Genomic DNA, 25935 nt, shown 5'->3' with positions numbered 1-25935 from the left:
GGGAGTAGCAGACCCAGTCCTCTGTCCATGTGTGGCCTTTGAGTTAGAACTGTAATGCTGTGCAGAGTCAAGTTTTCAACCCTCTCTCATCCAAAGTACAGTGGATGGCTTACTATCATTAGTAATTGATGGAGGACATGCTGCTTGTGCACTTGTGCTTCACCTCCTGGACTCCACCTTGTCTGGCCTGTGGTCTTCATCTTTCTCCCTAATAAGTGCTCAGATACCATTGTGATGGGCACCAGTACACAACCCTAGGAAAATAGATGATTTATAGCTATGCTGCAGGCATTTATATACACACTGTGTGGTTTTCTCCAGCTGAATATTCAATGCAAACTCCAGCCTCCAGAGAAATCAGCAGCCCAGCTGTCACGGGGAACTCAATATCTTCTCCCCCTTATAAATGGATGTAAGGTTGAGGTGCATTAGTAGGAACAGGAAAATGGAAAGGTGCCACCACATCAGATGTGCTCTGTGCAGTAGGAGGCACAGCAAGTAACAGCACAGAGTGAGGGCTTGATCTCTGTCCCAGACGCAGCAGGGCCTGGAACAGAGACTGGTTCATTTCATGTGTGTGTCTCTGTTCAGCCAGTGAGGGTTACTGCTGGGCACAGGATAGGCGGGAACGCAGAACACTGATTTATACTTAGTTTCCCTCACGAACTGGCCAGGTTTTACCACAGAGCACTTGGCAGATCTTTGAGCTGTGGGTGCTCCCTGCTCCAGCGTCTTGTGATTGAAATTCCACTGTCCTTCTCTTTGTCTTTTCTCCTTCAGCCGTATCCCTCACATCTGCCAGGACAGTCATAGATCTGGGAAATAGGCACCTCATCCAATTCAGACTAAGGGTGATACTGACATGATGGCCTCGTCCATTTCTGGCCTGGCCTGGCCTGGCCTGCTGATGCCATGCAGCTGCTCCTTTCCAGAAATACAGCCCTTGTTGAACATCTCCAGCCCTTTCTCTTCTGACTCCACCACAGCCATGCCCTGCCTTTCTGCTTTCCACGCCATGCAAAAGGGGGACATGCTTAGGGATCCTTTCATCACCTCATTGTTTCTCTCCCTAATTGGATGACTGAACTTTTACCCAGGAGAGTCCTGAATAACCCGTATTCCACTAAGTGGTGCTAGCTGATATACTTGAGGGTTCCAGGCAGCATTGGCCAGGCTTGTGGCATCACCTATTTTAGAGCCACTGGACTGGGTGCAATCAGTTAGTGGTGCCTCCAACTCTCATCGGGACATATATGATGCCTGCCCCTGAGGACAATTCTAATACCCTCGATAGCACTTTGTGCAGTCACGGACCCAGGCAGGAGACAAGCAATAAGAAGTTTTAGCATGAGGCAGTGAGGGTGGGGGATGATGCTTATAATGGAAAGGATAAAAAGAGGTAGTATTTTATAAAGCAAACAAAAAATTAACCATTTCTCTGATTAGCAACTCCCCAGTGCCTCACTAGCTACTCGTATCAGATCCCTGAGGGCTCCAAACAGGACCCGACTACTCTTGCCAGAACAGTTCTGACAGCTCTGCTCTGGGCCCAGAACTGACAGGTGGGTGTGGGAGAAAGGTGCAGGTAATGGACAAGGAAGAGCCTTCGACAGCTGCTGGGATCCGGCAAGCTGAGTGCTGCTTATAAACCTGTGGCCCAGCTCAGTAAGCCTCTGCTGAAACCTGAGTGTACGAGACCTGGACAAAGCCAATCTGGCCCCCAGGCTGTCCTGGATCTCTGAACTCACTGACAAACTAGGCAATGGCTGCAGGAGAATCTGCAGGAACATCTCCTGGGGCACTCCACAAAAGCAGCCACAGCGCTAATTGGGGTCAGCTGAGGTGACTCAGGAACAGGTACCGATGGCAGCCAGTCCAGTGAAGCAGTGCTCTTGGTCTGAGAAGTGACTCCTTCTCTCTTCCAGCATGCATAGACATAGCTTCCACAGCCAGGGCTAGGGGGTCAGGTTCAAAGCCTAGCAGGCAATGCGTGCTCTGGAGCCCACTGCAGACTTTGCCTTCCCTTCTCTCCCCTCCCAGGATCCAAAGAGCAGTGACTGGAGCTGCTTAGAGCAGTTGCTGTCAAACTGTGTGTCATGACCCAGTACTGGCTCGTGGAATGTAAGGCACTGGGTCGCAGCGGCTCTGGTCAGCACCACCGACCGGGCCGTTAAAAGTCCCATTGGCGGTGCTGCCTGGCTAAGGCAGGCTAGTCCCTACCTGTTCTGTCACTGCACTGCACCCCGGAAGCAGACAGCAGCAGGTCTGGCTCCTAGGCGGGGGGGCCATGGGGCTTTGTGCGCTGCCCCTGCCCCAAGCACCAGCCCCACATTCCCATTGGTTGGGAACTGGCCAATGGGAGATGGGGGGCAGTGCCTGCAGGCAAGAGCCGCACAGCACCGCTTGTGCGCCTCTGCCTAGGAGCCAGACCTGCTGCTGGGCGCTTCCAGGGTGCAGCGCAGTCTGCGGTGCCAGGACAGGCAGGAAGCCTGCCTTAGCACCCTCTGCGCTGCTGACCGGGAGCCACCCAAGGTCAGCCTGTGCCCTAACCCTATGCCCCAATCCCTTGCCCCAGTCCTGAGCCCCCCAAACCCAGAGCCCCTTCCTGCACCCCAAACCCCTCATCCCCAACTTCACCTCAGAGCCCTGCCCCCCTCCTGCACTCCACTCCTTGCCCCAGCCCAGAGCCCCCCCAAACCTGGATCCCCCTCCTGCACCTCAAACCCTCATCCCTGGCCCCAACCCTACCCCACCCCAGAGCAAGCACCCCCGGCCCAGACCCCTGACTCCCTCTTGCACCCCAACTCCCTGCCCCAGTCCAGAGCCCTCTCCCACAACATGAACCATCATTCCTGGCCCNGCCCCACCCCAGACCCTGCACCCCCAGCCCACAGCCCTGACCCCCTCTTGAATCCCAACTCCCTGCCCCAGCCCAGAGCCCCTTCCCACACCCTGAACCCTTCATTCCTGGCCCAACCCTGCAGCCCTCACCTCCACACCCCAAACCCTCATCCTCAGTTCCATTGGATAGCGGGCATCAACAATTTTCTTCAACTGGGTCACCCGAAAAAACGTTTGAAAACCACTGGCTTAGAGAGTGAGCGGGAGGAGGTGCAGAGGGCTCCCCCTCATCTGTGTCTCCTGCCAAAATCCGTTAGCTCTCCCCTCACCCTTCCTCTCAGCATATTTGCCACCGGAAAGGGAGGTGAGGGGTAGCAACAGTCTGCAAGAGCCAATATTTCCACTTTGAGGGAACACTTTGTCCTAGTGCAGACAGCCTCACTCCTTAGTCAAGCTCTGCCTCTGCAACGGCTCTCCCCAGGATGCGCTCCAAGGCCGGCAGTGAATCATGAGTTTCCAGTGTGAATGCTCACACTCTGGGATTTACAGGCCTTTCTCTGGCTGCTCAGTGGCTGTTTGAAAACTCAGTGTAATGAACTCCATGAGCTCATGGGTCAGGGCAAACCAAACTTGGCACTTTCATTCATAAAGCCATTCATGGCTCAGGTGTTTTATTCGACCAGCTCTTCTTCTTATTGGTTTTCCAATGGCTGCCACTTCTCCAAGCTGGTCCAGTCATTCCTCCTTCAGCCTTTCTTTCAAGCTGATCCACTCCTTCAGTGGAGTCCTCTACTACAGAACCCAGGCAATTCCTCCTCTTCCTCATTTGACGGGGTTTCCATCCCAGCTTCAAAGTTTGACTTGTACTCCCTCATCAGCTGGTCCACAAAACTTCAACCACTTTGTCTTCTCTAGGGTGGTTAGAAAAAGGTAAGTATTTTCCTGTAAGAAAATAAATTGCAAGAAATGAACTTTTTTCTTTTTTCCCTAAAAAATTTACTAGAATTTTTCTTTTTGTGACAAAAAATTTTTGTACTCAGTTTTCAAAAAAAAAAACAACAAAACCCAAGTTTTAATGATTGTTTGAAAAAACTGGGAATTTTCAAAAGAAATGAAATTTTTCCTCAAAAACTTTTGTTTAGAAAACAGACCGTTTTTTGTCTAAAAACCTTTTGGAATAAAAAATTGCCACCAGCTCTAGCCTTCTGCTTCCCATCTGTTTTCTTTGCCTGAACCTTCCTGATTCAGATTCAAAGGCAACCATGACCTGTCCCCTTGTGGATCGGTGTCCTGTTCATTGTGAAATTCCTTGGCATCCAGAGTATCCAAGGCCAGTGTGTTTCCAGGAGGTGCAAGGATCCATAACTGTCTGCTGCACACTATCTTCTTCCGGAGCCAAAATACTGTAGTGGCTGGCAACATAAGTGGAAAAATTCTTCCTCTTCTGCTTCGTTATTGGGGAAAGTCATCACCTTCCATCTAATTCTGGCTTTTATCCACTGGACAAAGAGCTAACCAGGCAGCGCCACTACTTATTTCTTTGTCCAAGATGGCTCCAGTGCTCCTTCTGGCACTCGTTTTACATGTTTCTTAGTGCGACGCTCTTATTGTTTCCAAAGTTTACAGTATCACCAGATTGCTCCATCCAGTCATGCACATACCAGGGATGGTTAGTCAGTGGTTTCTTGCTTCTTCTGCCAAGTGTGCCAGCTTCAACCTTCCTAGGAGCCTTCCTTATGCACTCACACCAGCTTATCCCTTTAGTAGGAGAGAAGGGGTGTAACGAGCAGTTGCCTGAGACGGGAAGACTTGAGGGTGCTGGAGTTGGGAGAATGCAGTTTATTACTTACCTAGATATTCTTGAGCATTTTCCAGCAGTCAATGGGAGCTGTAGCATGGTGGTGAAGAAAGAGAAGGGTAGCCTGAATTCTTCAACACACTCAAAGTGCCAGATCTCCAACTGGGCGTATGATCATCAATGGAACTGCGCAGATGCCATTCCAGTCTCAGTGCCCAGCCCTTGGGACCAGCTGAGCTCCATCTGATGCAGGTCCTAAGCCCAGGGAACAAAGGTGGCTTTATGCCACTTTTTTGGCTCTCTGGTGCTGGGGCTAGTTCAGCTCCCAACCAAATCAGGTCAGCCTTAAGGCTGCTCTAACTGACAGCCAATTGCCAATAGCTGAAGGGACCATTCCAGGACTTAGAACATAAGAACATAAGACGTCAGAGCACAAGGGCAATTCTGGCCACACCCGTTTCCCCAGCTATGTCCCTTCCAGACCACCTATACCGGGGGCTGCAACAAGGGGTGATATAGAGCCAGCTATGCCAGCTCTACACTGCTGGGGTTTCCAGCATGCTGGGGAATTCTCAGATGGCTGGATAAACCAATCACAAGGGGGCATCAGAGGCAAACATCTGGCCTCAAGCCTCAGAATCAAATACTGGTTGGTTGATCACCCACCCCCAGCCCCACCCCCCCGTAAACCAGCCCTCCCATCTCTGCACATGTATAGTTTCATGCCCCAGCATGCATGCTTTGGACCAGCGTCAGGTGGGTTAAGAAGGGCCCATATGTAGATGGTAGAGGAATGGCCCATGTTTAGACTAGCAAGGAGGGTGTCTTTGCTCAGGACCCTGGGCTTTCTGCCCATTTCCAAATGGAAATAGGCATTGTGTGTACAAAAAAAAAAAACTTGTAAACTTTTGCTCTTAACACAGAACTGTGAAGCTTTAGTAAACTGATTTTTCAGCGGAAGGAGTGCCTCTGCTCTCTGCCAGCTTCTGTCAAAGCCACACATATGCTAAATTCCCCCTTCTCCCATTATCTTCTAGCTGAGTATTTTTAATAAGCACAAACAGGGGGGTAAAACCTTGTAATGAAATGGACTTCCGTGGGATTCCTCTAATGCCTATTCACAATATGCTTCCAGGAGAGAGTGTTGGCGGGGCAGCAGGGGTGGGGCGGTAATGAACAACAGAAGTATCCAGTTAAAATGCCTCCACTGTACCCATCCACCTTCACAAGCCAGGTCGTATATTTTTCTTCAATTTATGGAGATTTAAGACTTGACTTTTCAGAAGGACGCATGCCCAATGGAGAAGCACCATACTTGATTGTGTGAGCGCAAGGCAATTTGAATACAGGCATGCACTGGGGTGGTTGTACATCCCAGCTGGGAGTGTGTAAATGTGCACACCCATTTTGCACATGCACGTCTGGAATTTTGGCCCATGATTTTACAGTTATTGTGCACTATTCCACCCTCAGCGATACCCAGACACCGTATTGAGTTCAGCAAGATTGACTGAGTGTAACTGAGAGCAGACTTTGAACCAGGCTGTCTCCAAAGGAGATGACTTTATTTAATCATGGGGTGGCATCCAGTCCTTAAGCAAAAAGTTTCTTGGTTTCTCTTGTAGTGCCAGGAAGTTCCAAGGTAGCTTTAATGTTGCTAGTGAAGACATGCCCCTAGACTTGATGTTTAGCTCTTCAGCACAAATGAAACCACAGACAAATAAATTATCAATAACAAAATTAATCAATTATTTTTAAAGCATTCTCTAAATGGTACTCAGGGCCAGGTCCTCAGCCGGTGTCAATCAGTAAAACTCCACTGATGTTAATGGAGCCATCCTGATTTATTCCGGATGAGGATCTAGCCCATGTCAGCTCCAGTAAGGAAACAAAAGGTTAAATCTGAAAGAGAACGTTGTAAGAATTAGTGCACCTCTCTACCTGGATGTAGGGTGACTAGATGTCCCGATTTTATAGGGATAGTCTCGATTTTGGGGTCTTTTTTTTATATAGGCTCCTATTACCCCCTACCGCATGTCCTGATTTTTCACACTTGCTGTCTGGTCGCCCTACCTGGATGATAAGTTCCCCAAAGTTCAAGGGGATTGGATGCCTGACTGTGATTTTGGCATATCTCTAGTAAGCAATGGAACAAAACAGCCATGGGAAGTTATGGAGAGACCTCCCTCCAGTGGACATAGTCAAGAGCCTGGACTTGACAACTATCTCTCAGAGGAGGCTCTGAAAAATTATATGGATGCAGCCTCCGATTCAACCATCATGCACCTAACTCTGACTACTTGGATCATTGTTTAAACCATCATGCACCTAACTAGGACTACTTGGATCATTGTTTAAACTTAAGCACGTGCTTAAGTGTTTTGCTGGATCTGGGCCTAAATGACTCCCTGGAAGTCCCTTCCAAGCCAATTGGTTCTGCAGGAGTATCCAATCTCCTCACAGGTAGACAACTACCCTGCCAGTTTCCTCTTGCTTACATCAGTGCCCTTCCTATACCTGGTGGGACAGCCACGCCACCTGGCTTTTGTAATGGACAAGTTACTACTGTGTTTGACTACTTCTCTAGCAGGTCAGCTAAGCATGCAGGCCAATGCGACTAGCCTGACCTCCTCTTTTAACAGGGCTTGAGACCTATGAAGGTTGCCTAGACATTTCTCACTCAGAAGTCAAGGGGAGGTTGGGTCTGTCCCTCCACTGGACTATGCGTAGCAATAAAGTGTTACGGTTTGGAGATTCTTTTGTGCTACATTGAGAAATCTAAATGATTTATTTCATTTTTTTTTCAAATGCACCACATATGTTGAGGTCAAAGTTCTAAGCAGCTGGAAGAGTTTCCAGCTGATGGGAAAGAGCAGAAAAAAAAACTGTATAAGAGAGAGAAGGAGCAGAATGCAAGTCAGTATCGTGGGAATCATGTAGGAATATGTTCCTCTCACTCTTATATTTAGCAGCGGCAAGCTTCAGGCAAATTCACAATAAGCACATTCCTAAACAAGGGAGCACAGGGCTAGCTGTGGATTACAGTCACTAACGTCAGGTTTAAAGTGGATGGTGATACAATTTCATAGGCACAGACAACTTAGCCTAGAGTATAAATTAAATCTGATGTATTGACGGGCTGAAAACAGAAACCATTCACAACAGGGAGAGAGGAATTCAGTCCATGTTTTCTGCTCCCAAGGCTGTTCCCAGAGTCCATGCCAGGTGGCCACAGAAATCCAGTTAGGATTCTTCTCCTTAGAATCTAGATTCCCTAAACTGAGTAGTCTCAGTGCAGCTACAGGCTTCATTAACCTACATTTTCCCCCTAGGACACTCATGGGAAAATCATTGGTTCATACCTAACTGACCTGGATTCTGGGTTTGGCCCAATATGTCATGCAGGTGCCAGTTTCATATATATAATTAACCTCAGAATCAAGAGATGCCAATCAAGAGAAATATTTTTGTAGTCTCTCTGCTGCATGCAGCTCTTAGCAGGAGTCCACATAAATGACCCTGCTTTCAGTGATATCCTATCCCTATCTATATCACCAAATCACCTTCCTGGGCTTGGGTGGTGGGGCGGCCCAGCAAAGTTATTGTAGTAAGGGATTCCTCCATCCCAAATTAGTCCTTTCTGGGACAGCTGCACCTTTATAAAATGACTCCAAAATAATGTGATTATGTTGAATCTTCACACTAGGAAGCAACAGCATGATCGATTGATGCAATGGCATATTGCAGCACTGCAAAGCCATGCTGCAGCAGTGCAATGTGCATGATATATCATGCCTAAAATAAATTCAGGACTCTAGTTGGTCTGCAAGCCAACCACCCAGGATGCAGCTTAAATGGAGACAGTTCCACAGATCTTGGGGCCAACACTGAGGTTAGGTGGCGGATCAACTGTACACACACACACACACACACACAATTTCACAAGTATAACTGGTATTTAAAGCTGCCCTGGTCTCTGTGGAAGAGCTTAGCTGCAGTTGCAGGTCAATTGTGGTAATTGAATGTTCATCAAAATAACCTAAAAGCAGCAGAGAATCCTGTGGCACCTTATAGACTAACAGACATTTTGGAGCATGAGCTTTCGTGGGTGAATACCCACTTCGTCAGTTGCATCTGACGAAGTGGGTATTCACCCATGAAAGCTCATGCTCCAGAACGTCTGTTAGTCTATAAGGTGCCACAGGATTCTCTGCTGCTTTTACAGATCCAGACTAACACGGCTACCCCTCTGATACAAAATAACCTAGTGATATTTTAATGTTTGATCATGTTGTTTGTCGGGTTGAATTTGGCTTTATACTTAGGTTTTATTAATAAAATGTAACAGAAAAACTAAGCCCAACAGAAATGTTTCTAGGATTTTTTTTAACTGAAAAGGTGGAAACAGTTCCCATCCCGTCTCCACAAGAATTTTCCTACAGTGTTTTCAAATAAGACTTGCGGCCTTTTTGTTAATGCATACTAACTGGGAAATTAAATGGACTAGAAACTGATTTTAAATCAGAGTGAAATTAACTAGCTTATTTTGATGCCCAAGATTTTCAGCAGTTAACCATGTAACTGCCAACATGTGCACCTGCAGTGAATTGTGGGCACAAGAAAAATGCAAACACAATATTTGCAGGTGCAAATACTTTTCTGGAGTGTTTGTGTATCTGTGAGAGTTAGATGAGTATTTCTGTGTGAAGATGTATGTGGTGAGCATGCCTCTTGTTTTAGCGTACTTCTCTGAAGTGCGTCTATTAAAGATGGTATGAAGCTACAAAATTCAGATTCAAATTTGAACCCAGATTTCAAACACTTCAGAGTTCAAGAATCTTGGTTTGTTCCATTGTAAAGATAGGGGTTATTTGCAAAATTTAATCCTGGGTTAGGATGATGCTTAAATCTGCCAAACTGGTCTGGAGGTTCCATGCAAACAGACTGTCTCACTGTGTTCCTGCAATTCTGCTTCTGGTCCCAGCTATTCCAAACCTAACAGAAGTGGAGGGTGCAGGGTTGGTTCAAGTTAGAGGGCTAAGGTTTGGGTCAGGTCTGTTTTTATCTGAATCAGCTCACCTATCACAAGTTCAAATTGCATATAATCACCAGATTTGGATTCTGGGAAGTGAAGAGCCAGTGAAAGATACCCATCCACATGAAACAGCCCTGGGGCAGGTGCTAAGCAAGAAAAGTGGGAAAACAGGATGAATGCTGAGACTGGACAGACGATGCAGCTGAGATAGAGACAGGGATGCAGGGGCTGGATGCTAGAGTTACAGCAGGTGATTAATGGAAAGTTAGGCTGCAGAGACTGACAGAAGCTGATGCTAAGATACCTCTGGGATAAGCGGGTTTAACCAGTCTCTCTGCTTCTATCCCAAGCATGCATCTTTCTGCACTAGTCTCAGATAGAAAGTGGATTTCCCCACTCACTATATTTCCTTAGAAGAACAGCACTTTTCACCTGCACCAGTCAGAAATAAACTCCCCTGTCCCCCAGGCCTTTTTTCCAGTTGATGAAGGGACATAAATTCTGGCGCCACCCAACAGAGTTAAAAAAAAATCAGATTTTCCATCCCCGTCTCTCTTGATCTGCATATGTCTTGTGTTGCAATCCTGCTGGGCTCCATGCAATACCACTGAGTATTGCACTGTCCTGAGCGGCAGCCTTTGGCTGCTAGACAGACGGTAGCAGACAGACAGACAGCCTCTCGAGGTTTGACAGAAATATCACTTGGCAGGAAAAGCAGGGGGTTGCACAGTCTCCGGGCGGGCACCTGACTGGTCTGGGGAGGGGTCCCACCACATCCCTTCAGCTGAACAAGGAAGAAAGCAACATTCAAACTCGTGTGTAATGTAGCTCAAAAGCCACAGCACGATGCCATGACTCACCCAGTTAAAAAGGGAGCTTTTATGGGTAATGAGTCAGCCACAAATTTGAGTGGAGATCTTTTTTTTTTCCTTTTGCTCAAATGTTTTTTATTTGCAGACTGGGGCGGAGAGCATGGGGAGGAATAAAGTCCTTTTCAGGGAAGGGAGGGGCAGTGGCTCATCAGCACACACAGAAACACCTCTCAGCTGCTCTTAAGTCTGTGATTAGTTATGGAAGAAATGTGTTTTTAATTGCTAATTCTGGGCTGCCTGAATCACAGTCTCCCAGATGCTTGAAGTAGTGGTACTCTCCAGGCTATCTGGGACTTCTGATTTGTTCTGTCTTTAAGAAGAAGGATGGTCTTAGTTAACACACTGGACTAGCTCTGAGATCTACTGACTCCATGGGTGACTCTGGGCAAGTAACTTAACCAGAGAGAGTCAGGTCCCTAAATACTTGTAGGGATCTGGGCCTTCCAGTCTAATCTCCACTGCTATGTGTTTTATCCACACAGGAAAGCTGTTTTGGTAACCAATGGTGTGAATTCAGGCACTATAGTTATACAGGTATGACCCACCCACATGGACGCTGATTCCAGTTACAATAGGGCCTTTTTCAGTTTTGCATCTATCGCTTGGGAAGGATGTTATGCTATCCCCAAGAACAAGCCCTGTTATATCAGAATAAGACCTGCTCTACACAGTTTTGGTACCATTATAACTATTTTGGTTCAGGGGGTGATTTTTTTTTTTTTTAAGTAGTACAGTTATGCCAGTACAACGACTAAAGTGGATGCAGATATACTGGTATAAGGTCCCATATCCTGTGATAGATTATTCCCCTTCCTAGACGGGAATAGCTATTCCATTCTCACTTATACATATCTCACGTAATCAATCCCCTGCCACTGCCAGGGTCTCGGACACTGATGGCCCTTCAGTCTCTCCTGTTCTCTGCCGGGGGCACATAGCTTGGTCTCCTGAGAGCTGAAATGCTTTAGTCTAACTTCTGGCTTAATATAGGGGGATCTGTGTGAAAATTAATGACCCGCATGATGCAAGAGATCAGACTAGATGAGGTAACAGCCCCTTCTGGCTTTAAAGTCTATGAAAACATAGTGGTATAAAGCACCTTCATATCAATATATTGGCTTCCATCCCAGGACAGTTGAACCATTTTATCAGTACTTGTATAGTTAAATCAGTACAACTTGTGTGTGCAGATAAGGATTTTAAGTTCCCCCTGGAGGGGTGTTACACCTGTATTGTTAAACGTGGATCACTATTGTGATGGGTTGGATCACAGAACCCCCCTTGGGAACTGTCACTCGATGTGTCAAGACTACTTCTGCCCCCTGTTTTCCCTGCCAGCTGGGGACCCCAGCACCCTGTCTTGCTGAGCCAGACACACTTGTCTGCTCCAACAAAGACTCAGGGTCTTGCCCCAATTACTTGCCCCAAAGATGCAGGTTTATCTGAATGCAGCTAACAGAAGTGTTCCTGTCTTTAACACTCAGATGCCCAAATCCCAATGGGGTCTAAACCCAAATAAAACTGTACAAAGCTTATACAGGGTAAACTCATAAATTGTTCCCCTCTATAACACTGATAGAGAGATATGCACAGTTGTTTGCTCCCCCAGGTATTAATACATTCTCTGAGTTAATTAATAAGTAAAAAGTGATTAAATACAGAAAGTAGGAGTTAATGGGTTCCAAGTAGTGACAGAACAAAGTCAGTCACCAAGCAAAATAAAATAAAATAAAATAAAATGCACAAATCTATGTCTAATCAAACTGAATACAGATAAGATCCTCACCAGTTCCAGAATGCTCCCTTTTACAGACTAATCTCCTTTTAGCCTGGGTCCAGCAATCACTCACACCCCTTTGTTCCAGTTTCTTTCAAATATCCTGGTGGGTGGAGAGGCTCCCTCTTTAGCCAGCTGCAGACAAAATGGAGGGCTCTCCCAGGGGTTTAAATAGACTTTCTTTCATGGGTGGAAACCCCCTCTTCACTCCTATGCAAAGTCCAGCTCCAAGATGGAGTTCTGGAGTCACCTGGGCAAGTCACATGTCTATGCATGACTCACAGTCTTTACAGGCAGAAGCCATTGTCCACATGTGGATTGGAGCATTCCAAGATGCACTGTTCCCCAAGTGCTTCCTGACTGGGTACTTAACCTTGCGAATTCCTTCCTAAAGAAGCTGACCAAATGCCTCACAAAGCTTACTTAGAAATCAAGCAAGTATACAGCCAATATTCTTAACCTCAAGTACAAAGTGATATATGTGTACAAATAGGATGAATAGATATAGTAGACCATAACCTTTACAGAGCTATGTTACAGGGCACAAAACATATTCCAGTTATGTCATATTCCCATAAAGCATTATGGGATACAGCATCACAACTATATCGACAGAGTTGGTCACGCTGTCCCACACGGACAAGCCGGCATTCATTAGCCCCAGTGCAAAGTGCATGTGAAATGCCACCTTTCTGATTCAGCAGCCTTCTGCTCCTCCATTGCTGTCACACTGCACACGTGTCAATGGCCACATATGGGACAGGGACGCAGCGAATCAGACCCTTAACCTCTCTGTGCCTCAGTGACTCATCTGTAAAATAAGGATAATCATAGAGTTTGTCTGCCCTGTCTGTTCAGATTCTAAGCACTGTGGGGCAGGGGCTGTCTCTGGCTGTGGGTGTGTATATAACCCCTTGTGTGAGGGGGGCCTGATCTTGGTTGGGGCCTCTAGACACTATTGGAATACAAATAGGTAGCATACGATTTCCAATTTTCTGCCCATATGGCTCATCTTTGCTTGATCAACTTCTGTTCTCCCTGAAAAGAAAGTGAAATACCAGCTAGTGTCTCCAGGCCAAAACACCACTCAGGCACAACACCACTGCTTTACACAAGATCCTTGCTTACCCCCGGGATAGAATCAGACCAGTCTAAAGGAACTGATACCAAAAGTTCCCATGATCTTCCTCCTTGCAGCTCACTTCCACAATCAAATCCATTCGCTGGAGCCTTTTAACTGCTCCTGAGAAGGTGAACTTGCAGCTCATTGTGGGAGAGGGTGGGGACAGGAACTAAGTGCTGTACAGTAAGTGACTGGGCAATATGTGATTGCTAACTAACCCTAAAAATTGAAATTCCTCCCTACCACCCTTAAAAAAAGAAAGAAAGAAAGAAAGAAAAGAAAAGCTCTTGATGCACGTGAGAACCAAACAGATGAATCCGTGCTCAGCCCTCAGGGACGCTGGAGGAATTTTCCGTTTCCCCTCCTCGCCTGCCCCTCAGAGATAGAGTGATCCTCCTGGCTTGGCTTCAGGAGAGTTTGAGGTTTTATATATCCTGTCCCACAGAATCTCTGGGTTCACACTGTCATTTCCTCTGGGAACTGGGGCGGAGGAGGCTGAGAGAGGAAACTTCTGGCCAAGGTGGAGGTGGCTGAGAAAAGCTTTTTGCCCCACTAGGCAGCTTGGAGAGGGGATGTGCACACCCCCACACATACAGGCCTATCTATATATACACATTAATCCCACACTATAAATAGGGGCGGGCAGACATTTCTTGTCTCTATAAACACAAACTCTAGACTTGTTTCTCAGAGAAAGAAAAGTTGGAGGGAGAACAAACTCTGCTCCTGTTACAAAACCCACAGCAAAAAAAGAAAGAAAGAAGTTCTGGATATTCCTTTCTTTGTGAAAATAATGCTTTATTATTTTCTCTCTCTCTCATCAAAGAACATCCCAATCATCCATCCACCCACCCATCTTTCATTCTTTCTTCCACGTCCCAAACTACAAACATTTGCTCCAGTTAGTAGCGGAGGGTTATTTTTTCTGCCATGGCACAGGGGCATCACTGCAACAGCGTAAAGAGACGTGACTTTCACCTCCCCCACAAGCTGATCCCCAATCCCACACTGGTTCCATGTGCTCAGTGTATTGTAGTTGTCAGAGATTCTGATGAAAATGTTTGTGGCGTGTGGTGAGGATGCAACGTGCTGCGGAGATGAAAGGCGCCTTCCCTCTCCCTTTAACGATAGCGTTAGATTCTGAAATTAAGCACAGCAGGTAGCTCCTCTGTGAGCTTCAAAAGGCGCCTCACACATCTGCCTGTTTTTTAAACATCTCTTTTCCTGCCCTTGTTAAAGCTGATCAATTCTCCCCGCATCTGTGTTGTAAAGATAGTTGCACGTTAGGTTTCGAAATCCTGGGCCTGCTGAATTATACCAGCTGAGAATCTAGCCACTAAAATTTAGAAATCTCCTTTACTGCTCTCTGTGTCTCCTGTACTTTGCTCTGCAGTTCCTATGTTCCCTGTTGTAACATCCCTTGCTACGGCAGGCAGGCAACGATTAGCAACTGAGGTTGAGACAGGTCTTGAACAAGCCATCGCAGGATTTTCACTGCAGCCTGCGGATGCTGGGAAAGAACACATTGAGAGTGTTTGTCTGTTCTATGCAGGTCTCCCTGCAGCTAGATGTGATCAGTACAGCTGCTGGTTTAGCCCCACGCTCCCAATCTACCTTTGCACGCTGCCTGTAGAAGAGCTGGGCTAAACAGAGCTCACATGGATGGCTGCAACAACTATCACCTACCCGAGTGTGGGCAGCAAGAAAAACGAAGTTCAAAGCAGAGGCAGTGTTGTCTAGTGGCCAGGGCACTGGACAGGGAGTCCAGAGCCTGGGGCTCTATTCCTGGCTCAGCCAGAGAGCTGCAGTGTGAGCACAGAGTTGCTGGCCTGTCTGCCCAGCCCGGGAAGGACTAACACCACACCCAAAGTCCTTCATGCCCTTCGTTCAGCTCACTGTGTTACCCTTTAAACATAAAACTTGAGCAAAACAAAGCATTTCCTCTACCCCTTGGACTACGACTCCCTGAGGCTTTTCCTTTCCCCTCCCTCTCAGTGCTGAAAGGATGGATACATACAGTCTCCATCCTTTTCTTCTCCTTTCCAGCCCACCCTCCTGGTGCAGGAGCCCATCTCCCTCCAACAGAGTCTCTCAGCCCTTTATAGAAAACACCTGAACCCTTCCCAGCTGGGTGTGATAATCAAACAGAGTTGGGTAGGCCCTGGCCCTTAATGAGAATCTTGTTACAGTCACCTGGGGTCAGTCACTTCCTCTCTTTCCCCTCCCACGCTTGGTCTGTCATGTCCATTTTGTTTGTTAGCTCGCGAGGCAGGGCTTTTGCTATGTGTATGTACAGGGCCTAGCACAGGGCAGCCCTGATCTTAGGCGGCTCTCTACATGCTACTGTACAGTTAATAAGAATAATCTATTTCTAACGCATCCTGAATCTTTCCTGGTGAATTCTGGGGGCTTCTTAAAGAGTTGGCTCCTTCTTCTCAAACTTTGATCTGGTTACCTGTAGCAAACCTCATTCCCAACTTAACACCAGGAATCTTGGAGATTTGGTCCTGTGGGGGTCACCTCTCTCCTGTCAGCTTCCTCAACAAGGGAAACCAACACACACATTGCTGAGGCTGGGGATGGGTGAAGCCTAGCCAGATTTCAGTGTGGGATAAGAGTTAGATCAAGGGAGGTGGGCAGAGGGATAGAGACAGAGCTCATACAGGGATTTTTCTAAACTAGGATTTCCCCTCCCCACTTATTATTTGCAGTGTTGTTGTAGCCGTGTTGGTCCCAGGATGTTAGAGAGAAAGTGGGTGAGGTAATAGCTTCTACTGGAGCAACTTCTGTGATGAAAGATGAACTCTGGGTACAGGGCCAGCTCTACAGTTTTTGCCGCCCCAAGCAGCGCGCCAAATTGCCGCCGTGGACAGCGGGAGCAGTCAGTGCACCGTTAGGGCAGCAGGCGCGTTTCCGCAGCAGCGGCAATTCGGTGGCAGCTTCTGTCTTCAGCTGGAAGATAGAAGCTACGCCACCGCGCACAGCTGAACATAGAAGCTGCTGCCGAATTGCCACCACCGTGGAAACATGCGTGCCACCCTAACCGCCCTAACGGCTGTCCGCCGTGGCAATTCGACGTGCTGCTTGGGGGATAAAAAAACCCAGAATGCCGCCCCTTGCAGGTTGCCGCCCCAAGCACCTGCTTGGAATGTTGGTGCCTGGAGCCGGCCCTGTCTGGGTAGCTCCAAAGCTTGTCTCTTTCACCAACAGAGAAGCTGGGCCAGTAAAAGAGATTACCTCACCCATCAGTTGTCTATCTATTAACGGTTCTTTTCTTACCTAAATCCCTGCATATCTCTTTGGCCCTGTCTGGTTCTTTGGTGACCAGACAGCAAGTGTGAAAAATCAGGACAAGGGGTGGGGCTAATAGGAGCCTACATGAGAAAAAGACCCAAAAATCGGGACTGTCCCTATAAAATTGGGACATCTGGTCACTGCCCTTCCCACATTAATTCAGGAGACACTGTTGCTCCTGATTCCCAGCAGGGGCCTGTGGTAGTATGGAGCAGGGAGGGAGGATTAGGGGAGGCTATGTTTCATGGTGATTGCATTTCCTCCCAGTGCGTTTTCCTCTTGGCAATACAGAGCTGTTTTTATTAGTTAAGAACAGGGAGCTCTTTTTCCCAGATAATTATATTTTCCTATAAGACCTTTCCTCACATTCAAATCCACACATGAAGGATGAGCAGAAGCCAGGGAACCTGGGGATTGTGCCACTCCAGACACAGCATTCACTTAGAACTCTCCTGTGTTTCCCACTGAGGCAGCACATGGCTCTGATGCAAGGGCACCGCTGTGTACCCTAGACCCACTGCACAGACCATTCGGCACATGCTGATCAGAGCATACACCTCTGATCAGAGACAGGCAACCTACATCACACCACATAGATCAAGCAGGCACCACAATGGTCTCAGAGCAAACAGCCAAAACTTCACTGCAGCTGCTTTTAGTAAATAAATAATTCCTCCCGCCCCTAGAACAATAGAAGGCCTAGGATTTATATCACAAAACACAATCATAGCATATTCCCTCCCCCCGGCAAGCCACATAGAGAAACCAATTCATGCACACATTCATACATCCCTACTAAAACATTCAACCCCTGCACAAATGTACACACGGCCGTCAATTCAAGCCCCTCTGTACATATGGATAATATCTCTACATGCACACGCATGCAACTCCTGCCCCAAATCTGTCACCTCCCCGTAATCAAACCCACCCCCCAACATAAAGGCACTCATATAGTTCCCCAAGTCACTGGGAGCTTCTCCACCAAAAGTGGTGTGACTCTGCATTGATGTGGCAGATTTATGGCATGTTTACACACCACTAACTCAATGTCCAATCCAAGTCCTATGGAAAGTAATGGGAATCTTCCCAATGACCTTCATGGGAATCAGACCAGACCTTAAACTGTTAGAGTCCTATCCCAGCATGCAGTGGGCTCAGCACAAAACCTGATGTGGATCAGCTGAGAGTTGTGGGGGGTCTTTCCTCCAAAGGCCTGGTCAGAGATCTGGACGAGAATCTTCCAAGGCTATGACGTCAGTCACATTCAAACTCCTCTCAGCAAATCCACATGCACTTATATGTGTTCAAGCACTCACATGCATAGAGCAGAGCAGGGCCGGCTCCAGGCCCCAGCGCGCCAAGCTCTGCTTGGGGCGGCATGCCGCGCGGGGCGCTCTGCCGGTTGCCGGGAGGGCAGCAGGCGGCTCCGGTGGACCTCCCGCATCCCGCAGGCGTCCCTGCGGAGGATCCGCCGGTCCCGCGGCTCCGGTGGAGCATCTGCAGGCACACCTGTGGGAGGTCCACCTGAGCCGCGGGACCGGCAAGCAGCAGAGCGCCCCCCGCAGCGTGCCGCCGTGCTTGGGGCAGCGAAATGGCTAGAGCCGGCCCTGAGCAGAGCTATACATGGACACACCTAACCAAGACAGACAGGCAGAAATCAATGCACAGATACCCACGCACAATATTTCCAACCCCAGGCATTTCATGAGATTGGATTAAAAATCATGAGGTTTTTCAAACACAGTAGATTTGTGGTTCTTTTCCTTGGGGGTTTTGAGCACTAAGGGGATGTCTACAGTGCCATAGAAGACCTGTGACGTGGCCACAGCTGGCCCGGGTCAGCTGACTTGGGCTTGTGGGGTTTGGGCTGTGGGGCTAAAAATTGCCATGTGGCTGTTCAGGCTTGGGCTGGAGCCCAGGGTCTGAAACCCTGTGAAGGAGGCGGGTCTTAAGAGTCCTGGCTCCAGCCCTGGCAAGCTTGAATGTCCACACTGCTATTTTAATCCCACCAGCCCGAGGCAATTGACCAAGGCTCTGAGACTGAGTGCCACAGGTTTTTTATTGCAGTATAGACATGCCTTAGGGTGCATCTGGGTCAAGTTTTCAACCTTTTCTCTGCAAGCACGAGGGGTAGAAGCATCTTGTTTTATAAATGAAAGCAGAGATTCTCATGTAATCACAGGACTCCAGGAGCTGGGGTTTTAAGAAAAATATTAAATATCGCAAGACTTGAGATCAAATCCCAAGAGCTGGCAACCTTGTGTGCACTTGTGTACATGGACACACTAACACCCAGTGCCTATCGGCATAAACCAATACATCACATGGCACACACTCTGAGACATGGCAACAAAAAGGCAACCCTGCAGAGCACATATGTGTAGTTAAATGTGCTTGGGGGGCACATTCTACCCCATGCAACTCTACAGATTGCAGCAGAGTTGCAGGTGGGTAAGGCGGTGCAGAATTTACCCTGTGTAATGTAATCGAACACCCTCCCTCATTTTACAAAGGGGGCACTTCTCCTTGCTGCTCCCCTACCAGGTCCCCACATTGAGCCCCTTCTGGAGGTTGGGAGGGGCCAGGGAAAGCTGTGGGTGTGAGGGACAGTGAATGCAGAGTAGCGTCCAGAAATCCTTCCAGCAAAAGAGAGCAAGACCAACTTGGAACACACTGCGAACCACGTCCTCTAAGGCTGAAACAATCTTTCCAGGCCAACTTCTCTTAGCAGCCTGGAGCCAATGAGTGAGGCTGAGTCACACAGCAGCAGACGTCACAAAGACCCTTTTAACCTCCCTGCTCCCCAAAACCTCCCTCTTTTCCCCTCCTCTCGCTCTCAGCTCAGCAGCTCCAGCTGCTGCTTCCAACTTGGGATGTGTTCCTCAGCCCCCTGGAGTCAGGTAGTGACATGTAACTAGAATCCCTTCATCTCTTCCTCGCTCTTCACTGCTGTGTCAGTGTGGTTCCAATGCGGGCTTTGGCGGGAACGGCAGTGGTACGTTCCAAAGCCAAGAGCCATACAGTCCAATTCCTGGTGGAGAAACAAGCTCTTGACATGCAAAATACATGCTACTACACATCAGCGTGTCCAATCAGACACAGTCATGACTCACACATCGAGTGTGACACATGGGCATGGATACCCATCTCACACAGACATGCCTCCCCATTTTCACATGCATGCATGTCACCACATGCATTGCTCCCCTGTCCCCACGAAATCATGTGTCATTCATGCAGAATACCTTACACAGCAACATGCAAACATAGACATTGCCCAGGGTTGTCAAATGCAGAGCTTGGTTACTGTCAAATGCAAATATCACAGTCACATATATTGTAACATGTCTGGACAGGGACACACATCACCACATGCATTGCCCACACACATTAATGCATGCATGCATGCACATTGCCACATGCTCGCTAACGCAAACATCACAGTCACATACACTCTAACCTGTGCACACTATTCACGTGCACACTATTCACATGCACACACCATTACTTCAGAGACACACACATCACCACACAGAGATTCCTTGTCACACACATACACACACAGAGACTCTTCACACCCACTCACATACATAAAGGGCAACGTTTCACACTTCATTGCAAAGAATTTGACTTCTGGAGCCAGATTCTTTTCCAGGGCTCCTTCCCCAGAAGGACAAGCTGTTTTTGTTTAACTTCATTGCAATGGCAACCGAAATGGACATGTGCTGAATGATGCCAAGGCAGCCAGAGTCACAATGGGCAGCTGCACAAGCATACTCCTTCCAAATGGAGGCAAACACACATGCAAAGAAATAAACAAGCAGAAGAGACTGTGTCCCTTCTGACAGACGCATTGAGCTTCAGTCCCCCAGATGAGGGTCAAGCCAGGTTATACCTGCTGTTTGGCTCCCTCTTTTTTTAAAAAACAATGTGACATTTTTAAGGTAGACTCAATCATATGTGCTCACTCCAGCTGTGGCCTGTTTTGCAGTGATCATTTGCCTTTCCTCCTTAACTTTCCCTTAATGGTTTTGCATCTGGCAGAGCCGGACAGTGCAGGAAATGCCATCAGCATTAGAACCTCTAGAATCATTATAAAACCACGCTGCATAAGCAAGGGTCCATCACACATGGTCAAGCTGGCCAAGTCTTCTAGGTTCTGCTGTACAAAATGCAGCTATCCAGAGTCTCCTTTACTCTACTTGGGAATTATGTGGGACACAGGGAGCCAAAGCACAGGAGAGAAGAACCACAGACACGTTAAAAGCCAGCTGGGTTCAACTATGAAAAAAATACAAAGCGGCTCGATCCTTTTTGCTGCTACAAGTCCCTTTCTCATACTGAGGCCAAGCCAGCTGGTCCAGCCACAGAGCCACATCCCAATTAGATTTTTAGTAACAAGCAAACTTGATTTGCTTCATTTTCAACCGTCTTCGAGAGTGTGGGTTCTCAAATTGGAGTGATCGCATTCCTGCTAGGGAGAACCGCTGATGAAAAGGGAGCAGAGAGAAGGGAAAGAGAGAGCAAATGGAGTAAAGAGGGGGAATGTGGGGTGGGGGGGACACCAGCTTAATAAATATATGCTAAGATTTGCAAAAGTGATTTGGGGGGCCTCCAGGTTTGGATGATCTAACGAGAGATGCCTTAAATGGACCTGATTTTCAGAAAGGGCTGAGCACCTGCTCTCTGAAATCAGACAAACTCTGCTGAGCGAGTGTAACCCACCCACCTCCTCGGTGTGGCGTTCCGTCCCCTCCAGTGGCACCAGGACCACTCAGAGAGAGTGATTAATGAGTCTCCTCTACGGCTTTAACTAAGAGCCATATGGCTTTTAGCTCATGCAGTAGAGACTCATGCATTTAGTTCCAGAGGTCCCAGGATCCATCCCGCCCGCAATGACCAGGGTCTGTCGGTTTTACACGAGTCTCAAGCTGAAGCTCCGAAATCAAGTAAAAAGGGTAAAATGATAGCGACCCCCTTTGGAAAGCGCTTTGAGATCAACGGATGAAAAGCGCTCTGAGTGCTAGAGAGCAGTGTGGTGACTGACAGTAGCAGCAGCACAGGGGAAACAAGGCTACAGCAGCATTAGCATCCTGAGTTGGAACCCCACTGCTCAGGCCTGTGTATTGCAGGGGTAGGGGGGGTCTCCGCTCAGCCTGGGGCGTGTCACACGTGCTGAACAATCTGTGCTCGCTCTGTAACGTGAGGCGCACTAGGGAGAGTTAATGGAACTCAATGCTGCCTCCCTGGATGCAGTTCAGCCCTTTCATCTGCCTGGAATCCAGCTGGGTGTGTTAATATAATTTACTTTGTCTGGTGAAGGGTAGCTAGTGAAGAATTGACACGGTAACCACAACAGTTCCTTACGATCCATCCTGTTAATCAGAGTTGTAAACCAATACGCCACATGGCGCATGCACAGTAAATCCAGGCATTACAGGCCAGCTTTCCATCCCACCTTCAGATATCCTCTGTTCCTTGTCTGCACGCTGGATTTTTCCTGCAGAAGTGGGGGTGCACCTATATAGGCAATGAAGGGTCTACACTTGTGCATGCAGATGGGTTGCACGGCTCCCTGATTTGCAAGTTAGTGGGCCCAGATCCCCAAAGGCATTTAGGCACCTAACTTCCACTTCAAGCCATGGGAGTTAGGTGCCTAAATAGCTTGGAGAATCTGGGCCTTGCTGCCCACAAAACATCTCTCCCTGGTTTTTTTTAAGCACAGTTAGTGGGACAGAGAAAAACAGAGGCAAGGTGCAAACCAAGAGTCCGGGAGAAAAAGTGCTAGATACCAACAGCAGCAGTTTACCCTTTCGTTTTTCTGCTGTTTCCTAGCTTAGGAGATTGTACGCCATAACTCAGGGGCTTCTTGGAGTTTTTTAGCACAGAGTCTCGTGTGTACATTTCAGGGTTCAGAGCGTTGCAGAGAACATGAGTGCTGTACTGCTCAGGTAAGGGCATGCTTTAGGGAGCTCTGCTTCCCAGGTCAGGGCATCTGTGATAAAAAAACACTTCCATCAAACCAAAGGCAAATGAACGAAGGGGCAAACAGAATTCCACTTGCTCAGTGCTGCTGTGATGAGTGCAAGCAGACCAGGGGTTCTCAACTTTTTTCTTTCTGAGCCTGCGCCCTGCAACATGCTATAAAAACGTCATGGCCATCTGTGCCACAACAAGTGTTTTTTGCATATAAAAGCCAGGGCCATTGTTAGGGGGTAGCAAGCAGGGCAGTTGCCTGGGGCATCATGCCACAGGGGGCCCTGCGAAGCTAAGTTGCTCAGGCTTCTGCTTCAGCCCCGGGTGGCAGAGCTCAGGGCCCTAGACTTCAGCCCTGCATGGGGGACGGGGAGGGGGGGTGTCAGCTTTCTGCTCTGAGCTCCAGTGAGTCTAACACTGGTCCTGCTTGGCAGACCCCCTGAAACCTGCTCATGGCCTCCCAGGGGGCCCCGGACCCCTGGCTGAGAACCACTGATACAGACAGAGAGCCGGACAGCCACCATTAGTGCTTCTACTGCAACTTGTTCAGAAAATACTCACACCATATGACATTGCAAGCATGGGGGCCTCTCCAAAGGGTGCTCCATGAGGGGCCTCTCCAAAGGATGCTCCTGATACAGAGGGCCTCTGAGCCCAGAGGGCTAGCAGCACAGAATGCCCTAGCTGATTGAATTGCAAAGCCAGAGCCAACTCTGACACATATAGTTCAGGAGTTTTGTGTGACAGATCTGGGTTTTCAGTAGGAACAATGGGCCAGATCTCAATGGGTGTAAAGCCGGGTAGTCCCACTGATGTCATGGCTGATTTACACCTGCTGAGGATCTGGTCCCATATGTGTTTTGACAGGCAGCCAGGCGGACAAGAAGTGTTTTAAAAAGATGCATTTCTAACTGCCCTGAGCCAGCCCTCATGTTACACTGCAAATGTCCTTGATGCACCAGTTTTCCCGAGTAGAGTAAAGTAGCAAACTATCGGAAAGCACCAGACCGCTCCTCTGCTTTGCCAACCAAGGACTTAGAAACAGCTGAACAGAGCCACATGGGGCCAGCCTGGGCAAGGAGCACAGTGGCAGTGGCAGCCCCCAGCGGAGATAGGTCTCATGTTCCTCTCAAGGGATCTCAGCTGGCTGGCCCTCACGGAGAGCCCCTTCCCACACCACTCCTCCTGAGGAAGGAACCAGCTGGGGGAGATTAAAACCATGCAACCAATTTCAATCACATGTGGTTTGAAAAACAAGAATGAATGGGTGGAGGCCTTGCCAGCGGAGTTTCAGGCTGAAATAGCTTAGGCCAATGCCCTGGAAATAGGGCTAACTTGGCAAACCTACTTGGCAAATCCCCTTTGCCCCCTGCCAAGGGCAATCACACCAGCCCAGCCTCCAGGGACAGGTTCAGTCATAACAATGACACTTCTATAGCCCTTTTCATCCAAAGGCCTCAAAGCATCTGAGGGCTGTGGTAAGGATCATTATCTCCATGTTAAAGACAGAGAAACTGAGGCACAGAGCAGGGAAGCAACTCATCAATGAGCTCATGGTGGCAGAGTTAGCTGGGCACAGCACCCAGGATCCCTGCCTCCCAGCCACCAGCTCTAACCCATGGATACAGCTGCCTTGCTGAAGACTTAACATGGGGCCAAATTAAGGATTAACAGGCTAAAGCCCCAGATCTGGAGCCCTGCCCCGACTCCTGGACATGTTTTTCTGCAAACAAGAGGAGAACATTATAAGTATCTAGATGAGGAGCAAATTCTTGATAATGGTTTCTTCCATCTAGCAGGGAATGGTAGAACACAATCCAATGGCTGGAAGCTGAAGCTAGCCAAATTCAGATAGGACAGACGATGTCGATTTTTAACAGTGAGTGTAACTAACCACTGGAACAACTTATCAAGGGTCCTGGTGGATTCTCCAGTCCTGGCAATTTTTAAATCAAGACTGAAAAGAGCTGCTCTAGGCATTATTTGGGGGCAGTTCTCTGGCCTGTGTTATATGGGAAGTCGGACTAGATGATCACAGCAGGCTATCTACCCTTGGAATCTATTATTCTATTTATTTTCCGGGGCAGAGGCCTCAGTGTTTCATTTCCAGGGAGACTCTTTCCTTTCGGCATGTATTTATTTAGATTTATAACAACTCCACAAGAGAGCCCCAGTGTCAAACTCTAGAGGTGCCCTGAACAGCCTCTTAACTGCACTAGAATAAACAGGAGATACAAAATCTTATCACCCTGCCCCAGCTCCCTGCAGCCAGCCAGTGAGAAAAGATGGGCCCTGCAGGTTAGCCACCATGGACAAAGAGTCCTGCAAAGGCACAGGGCACTAGCAGAGAATATCCAGCAGCCAGCAGCCCCCTCTCTTCTGTACCACTGGGACCAGAGCCCAGCTGCCTCTGCTCACCACTGTAACCCTATCTCATAGGGAGAGAGGAGGTTTGCTACCCAGGTAGATCCCAGGCCATTTAGGGCTTTGTGCTCAAGGCTAACATACTAAAATCAAGCCAGATGCCAAGAGGCAGCCAGTGCAAATCACAGGTTTAACACACTCCTGGAGTGACACACTGCTCCCCTCTGTGCTCCAAGCCCTCGCCCGGGGGTCATGGACGTGGAGGGAAGCTGCAGCTGCCCAATCCCTTCCATCCACTCTCAAACCATCATTGACCTGAAAACAACAAGCCCTGTCCAGTGCCTCTGGATCTCTGCACAGGTGACTGGAGAACCATGGAAGCCAGCCTTGGCCCTGGATTTCATCGCTGCAGAGGTCTGGCCAGGGCATGTCTTTGAATCCTCCTAGCTATCCCACCCAGGCTACATAAAGCCTGCACTGAGGCCCAGGCAAGGTTGGCATTGCAGGCTGGTACGGAAACAGACCCAGAGAGAGCTGCTGAGGTCTCATTATTAGTGTCAGCTCCACTATGTAAAAGTCTTCAAACCTCGTTTGGTTCCCCCCTCCCGAACTCCCCACCCTCTACATTTATTTTCCTGCCCAGAAAACACACACACATACACACCCTCGAATTGCAGGAAAGCCCCAGACAACCCTCAAATGTGCTCGGTGGAGGCTGTGTTTTCCTTAGCCTGCTTTGCGAGTTGTTAATTTCCTCCCCGGCCGTAAATAAAACTGTTATGTACAATTAAGGGAACGTGCAATACAATGAAGCCTTTCTAATAAAGCCAATCAGACCCCAAGACACAGGAG

The sequence above is a fragment of the Chelonoidis abingdonii genome, chromosome 9 (genome assembly GCF_003597395.2).
Source record: "Chelonoidis abingdonii isolate Lonesome George chromosome 9, CheloAbing_2.0, whole genome shotgun sequence".
Lineage (NCBI taxonomy): Eukaryota > Metazoa > Chordata > Testudines > Testudinidae > Chelonoidis > Chelonoidis abingdonii.
The sequence above is the reverse complement of the archived record's forward strand: the minus strand, read 5'-3'. Positions refer to the sequence as shown.